This window comes from Saccostrea cucullata, unplaced genomic scaffold (genome assembly GCF_032062105.1).
Source record: "Saccostrea cucullata isolate Sc308-1 unplaced genomic scaffold, CSIRO_AGI_Scuc_v1 ctg1027, whole genome shotgun sequence".
Taxonomy (NCBI): domain Eukaryota; kingdom Metazoa; phylum Mollusca; class Bivalvia; order Ostreida; family Ostreidae; genus Saccostrea; species Saccostrea cuccullata.
Window position 1 is genome coordinate 134904 of NW_026927829.1, and position 6381 is coordinate 141284.

Below are 6381 nucleotides of genomic sequence, written 5' to 3' on the forward strand. Positions count from 1 at the left end.
AATAAACAGCATTTTAATGTGATTTTATGATAAACAGACTTTGCTTATGGAAAATTTTGGCATGTTATAAATTTCCAGTTCATTTTCAGGCAAAGGTAAAAACTTTTTAACTTTGAAATAAAAAAAAAGAAAGAAAATCCTTTCAAAGTCCAAAGTCATCAAGTCACAAAATATCATCTGATACAACAGAACCATGAACATACAGAAATAAAAAATTAATTTTTTAATTCTCATAAATTCACCTTAAGAGCCAATGTGTCCATTTTCCTTCTTTTTCTAGATTGTTGTTATGAATATAGTAGCATCTGTAGCATCCTATTTGTATGACATTATATTACAATTTACGGCTCCATTGCTGTTTATTGTACAAACAACATGATATAATTATTTGTTCTATTTAAAGTCTGTGAAGCAACATCAGAAGGACCCTTATTTGCAAATGGAATCAAAAATCCTTAACGTGTTGCAATTGTCAGAGGTAAGTTTAAACTTAAATGTGAATTATATAATGAACAATTTCATTTTTTTTCTTATTTTTACAATCCCTTTTGTAATACAATATTTAGACATTTTGATACTAATAGCTTATAAAATTCCCGTGAATTATCAATTACATCTTAAGACCAATTTATGACATGCTTTACACTTAAGTATTGCATTTCATTGTTAGATTAATTGATTGACTGTCTATTGTTTAACGCCTGTTCAGTCATGTTTCGGCATCAGTGTTAGATTAAAGAAAGCGTACTTTTAACTTATATGCATTATTTGCCCAGAAAAGTCTGTAGAACATGTTTCAATTTAAAATTACAATCACTTCCAGGGTTGACAATATAATTAGTTAACAAGTTCAAAGTTCGCCTGAATTTGAAGCATTTTTGTTTGAGTGATATCTCTCAACTCGACAAATGATTGTAATTAATAAATTTGGTAAGCTAAAAGACCTTGTTTTTTTTTCAAATTCACTGCACACCTTCTGTTTAAATGTAGTAAAATTTCATTATGAAATTATCTTAAAAAAGGAAAGAAAATTAATTGTATGAATTTTTGTTAAAATTAAATGATTAGCTGTACTTACACTACAACATCCATCTTTATATTATGTTTTAATTTTAAGTCTAGGGGACAAAACTGGCGAGATTCATATATGGAACTGATAAGGAGCATTATTCAGTGGATGTCATTGGTACGTCTTAATGTAAATTTGTTAATTTTTTAGTTAAGGTTTCGTCAAAGGTCAACATGTCCAAAAATTTAATTTTACAGTAGCACCACAACTATGTGAGGCATAAAGTTAAAACTTTTACAGTTTATAAATTTTTCATTGATAAACAGATAGAAAGTATCAATTGATAAGAAAAAAATATTGGAAAAAAATATTATTTGAGAAAAAATTGCATATATTTTCAAAATATACATCTAATTAATTCTGCGCTCTTGGTGAAAACCATTATTGCAGAAACAAAATATGTTTATCAATGAAGGGCAAGTTGAACGTGGGTGGCCTCTGGAAAGTTGTTTTCCCTGTTTATTTTGTCCAAATGTTAAGACTTGAAAGTGAAAGTACATTGCAAATGGCGGATTCTATAGGGGTTTTGTCTTTATACATGTCATGCTTTCAATAACAGCCTTTCAGAGACCATTCACATCCAACTTGCCTTTCAATGATAAACATATACCGGTATTATTTCTGCAATGATGGTTTTCACAAAAAAGAGAGAATTAAGCAGGTGATTTTTCTTTAAATATGTACATTTTCTGATACAATTTTTCTCAAAAAATATCTTTTAAAAAATATTTATCAAGTGATACTTTCTAATCTATTAATCAATGATAAATTTATAAACTGTGAACGTTTTGACTTTATACCACACATAGTTTTGGAGCTATTGTAAAAATAATTTTTAGACATGTTGACCTTTGACGAAACCTTAAATATTTTGACATCAATAATACAACTTTATTTTTTAAAATCATTTTTTACCTTGATCTTCGATTAAGACAACTAAAACATCTCCCAAGGTTAACCTCTGAAAAAAGAGTAAAAGAGAAAATTTATAATTTCCGCTGCCTGAACTAATGATATTTGGTTGAATCAATATTGTTTGAAATAACAGCACGATTTTAATTGTTAAAAAATATGTTCACATCCTTGACAGACGAAAATATATATATTAACCCCCCCCCATTTACATTAGGTTTACTAGAACTATCAGTCAATGCATTTTAGCATTAATATTTTCATTTTTATAGACTGGATTGACGATTCCTCAATTTCATGACAACTTTGAAAGAAGATATATGGTAAGTGTTTCTGGGAAAATCTATACATTGTACTAAATTACTGATAAAAAAAAATGTCCTTATGAGAGCATGTTCAGTTAATTTGAGCATTTTCATTATTAGATCGAGATGGCGGTTCACATAGTGCAAAGTGCTGACTTTCAGGTACTGTTAGCAATCTTTTTTTCTAAATAATTCCTTAGAGAAGTACAAAAAACTAATACCATCAGAAGGCTTAATATTTTCTTAACGTCTTACCAAACCTTGCAAAGGAGAAGTTTTTAAAAAAAATCCATCTAAAAAGTTTTTTTCTTGATTAAGAATGATAACATTTTGCTTGTTGGCCATTTTCTTCAAAGGCACTGACCTATTCATTAATTACTAAAGGAACAAAGTCATAAAATGACATAATTACATTTTCACAAAAAAATGGAATATTGATTTTGTCATTAAGACTAAGAAATTAAATATAAACATTTTAATAGGCATATTTTATTTTTCTCTTCAGAAACGATGAGACATGTAGACCAATTTGACATCATAAAACAAACTTACCTTCACAACAGTTGAGCAAAGATTTTCATAGTTAATCATATAAAAATATTCTTTCGTGCAACAACAGATCTTATGTTGTGAACTATATTCTTTTGCTGAAATAAATGTTGACATGATTTACATACTGTATACAGCGTTATATTCGCCCCTTTTTTATTTTCGCCCTTGCACACTTACAACCAATTTTGCCCCGTTTTAAATTCGCCCAGTCACAGTTTTGGTTAAGAAAATATATTGTATATTTTGAATACGCTCCTTTTTAAATTCGCCCAAACGATGTAAGGGCGAAGTGGCGAATATTTCCCTGTATACAGTAGCCAATTAAATTCATGAAATAGAGTTGTCTTTGAACATTTTTATTTTTTCCCATTTTGGAATGAGATGCATTTGTATTTACATGCATCAAACGAAGCACTTAGTACTAGATAACAGATATTGAAGAAATACAATGTTAAGAGGCCCATTGCCCAAAAACGCTGTTTCAGCTGAGTTGCATTTGCATGTGCTTTGTTTATCACAAGAAATCTTTTTTCCTACAAATTATTCGTATCCCCTATTATACCCCAACCTGACCCTATCTTTAATTAATAAATTAAATCATTACGTACATGTTTTCAATGTGGCTCCATGTTCTCTTGTTAATCAAATCAATTCTTTGTAAACCCAAGGCTAGTCAGTTGTATTTCAAACTATTGATATAACTTATATAGTTCTATAATGCATCATAGTGTCATTTTTATCGCTTTGAGATAAAGAGACTGTGTATTGTGACGTCACATTATTTACCCCAGTCTTGAGCCAGATATACTGAAATTTACACCCTGAAAATTTATTACAATTTAGATCTCTGTGATACAAGCTACTCACTTAGAAATAATTTGTTTTATTTTAGTGGTAACTATTCTTGGTCCAGATTTCCCACCTTTATCACCTTCAAGATCCACTCTTAAGTTTTCTTTATCGTGTGTATCCTAAAGCCGATTTTCAAAATCTTGAACATAAAGAAGCATAAACACTAAAAATTAACTATGACTATACACGTAGCAAGGCAAATTATCATCGATTTCAAATTTCCTGAATGACTTTGATTTCATGATATTTAATTGTCCTGCTTAGTAGCAGTATCGCATTTTCTTTAGTCTTAAACACCAAGAGAATAAATGATAAAACGCATCTTTTTCATATTGTTATATTAGATTTGTTGAATACAGGTAAAAAGCCCCTTATCTGGAACTGGAGATGACGATCCAACACAGTATATGCATAAAAATTCAAATTTTGCATTTTTTCTCTCTCAGTTAACTGGCTCAAGGAAGATCAATCTGATAGATTTCCTTTTAAGATTTTCATTTGAAATCTTTTGTTAAAACATCTCTCACGACTTGAACAGATATAGAATGTAAAACGGCATGTGGGACAAACATTTGTTGTCATTATGCAATCAAATTTTAAACTGTGCTTGTTTGCTTTTCTTTGTGATTGGCGAATTCCAGATTAAAATGATATTTATCAATAGGAACGAACGGTGGATCTGTTGCCTCATAGAACTAAATTCTACTGGTTTCATTACTACTTCTCGTTTATCTTGCCATCTTTCCATCTAATTTAAGCTGTCGATTCCGATTGTCTTTTCATAAACACATTTTCCCCGTGGGGATCCGGGTTAGAATAGGTCCTCAGTACCCCCTTGCTTGTCGTAAAAGGCGACTGAATGGGGCGGTCCTTCGGATGAGACCGTATAAACCGAGGCCCCGTGTCACAGCAGGTGTGGCACGATAAAGATCCCTTCCTGCTCAAAGGCCATAAGTGCCGAGCATAGGCCTAAATTTGCGGCCCTTCACCGGCCAAGGTGACGTCTTCATATCAGTGAAATATTCTGGAGAGGGACGTTAAACAGTATACAATCAATCATTAACACATTAATTGATCAATGTCACTTGGAATTTGAAACTTTGTCATTGTGTGTTCTCTAGATCTTTATTAGCTACTACTATAAATTCATCATTTTGAATGAGGATTTATATTAATTATTGTGTAATTTCGCAAGAAGCATCACTTGCGAATTGAAAATTGACACTTTTATTTTCAAGGTTTTATAATCCATATTAATTCTTTTGATCACCCATCCATTTTGGAATAGTTATTCTAGTAAGTATACGCAATCTACAGTATGGATGTATGCATGTTCTTCACTTCTTAAGAGGTGAATCCTACTTTTATGAAAAATATACGATTTACCTTCACATAAAGTTTAACAACCTTCGTTTTGTTTGAAAACGACATTTTATTACATCAGTGTTACCCTCATAATATTAAAATAATTTTCCTATAATTATGAATGGCGCAGTATCTGATGAAAATTAATAAGAAATAAATCACGCGTGTAAACAATCTTCCGAATTAATAAATTACCTACTGTTACAAAGCACTTTGAAAAATTACGCACTTTGAAAAAGTGCGTTAAAATTTGGGACCAAGCTAACGCACTTTGAAAAAAATAATTTTTTTATTCAAAGTGCGTTAATATCAACCATATTAACGCACTTTGAAAAAAAATGTTAAGATTGATCAATATTCCTTCAAATAATCGGTATGATAAATAATAGATCTTGGTTTGATAACATTTTTATGATAAAGTCACTGTAGGACCTGAGATATTGACGTTTTAAATATTTAAGGTTTTGATAAAATAAAAGTGAAAATTAAAGGGTCTTGAAAAAAAGAGTGAGGATTGTTGAAGTTCATGAATTCGTTTCCCCCTTTTTTAAGCGGTTAGCTTCGCTAACCGCTTTATGGCATGTGTCCGATTTTTATCGACACCGGAAACTTCCATAAGGCGCTACCTATCGACAACGGAAACTTCAACAAAGCCTCTACCTAGTACCTATGATTTGTTTCTAACACATATAACATATGTTAAATAAAATCAAGACTATCAAAACAACATAATCTTTCGGTTTTTAAAATTTTTTTCTGATTTTGTTTGTCAATGAATTTGTCAATGAAATAAATTTATAATTGTTGTATTTAAAAAAGTTTATGTATAGGAGCATTTGGTGTCGAGATTAAATTTCCGTGACATCAGCTGATGGCGATCGGGCCCTGTGACGAAATTCGAAGTCATCATGAAGTTTAGCTGATAACATTATCAACGCGTTAGATTTAAACTTTAGGAAGAAATGTATAGCGAGAAATATCATATTTGAACCCAGTGCTACACGAAAATCAGTAGGCATTTCCGATTTATGTGTTAAATTGAAGCCTGAATCGAACAGGTGGTCAAAATGGCGTTGGACACCTTGTGTATTTATATATAGAGGGGGTAGAATGTTTCGATATTTGGCTAATTTAGAGACTTACTGATAAAAATTCAGGTGCCTGTGATTAATTATAAGGCACCCCTCATGAACAATAAATATTTGACCGAATTATGCTACTGGGCACAGGGAGGACGGGTTAATTACTGGCTAAAGGGGTTGAAGGTTATTACCGAGTGCAAAACATCGGAGAATCTCTCGATCGAGTTTCATTTTCCAAAATATT

General features: G+C 31.1%; 1 long non-coding RNA gene across 1 annotated transcript; it reads left to right on the plus strand.

Annotated features, from left to right (window-relative positions):
- The first annotated feature begins 1104 nt into the window (after positions 1-1104).
- Positions 1105-2808, plus strand: LOC134275606 (uncharacterized). Its single transcript, XR_009993858.1, has 4 exons — positions 1105-1186; positions 2254-2304; positions 2407-2448; positions 2792-2808. It is a non-coding gene; the product is annotated as an uncharacterized LOC134275606 (long non-coding RNA).
- The last annotated feature ends 3573 nt before the right edge of the window (positions 2809-6381 follow it).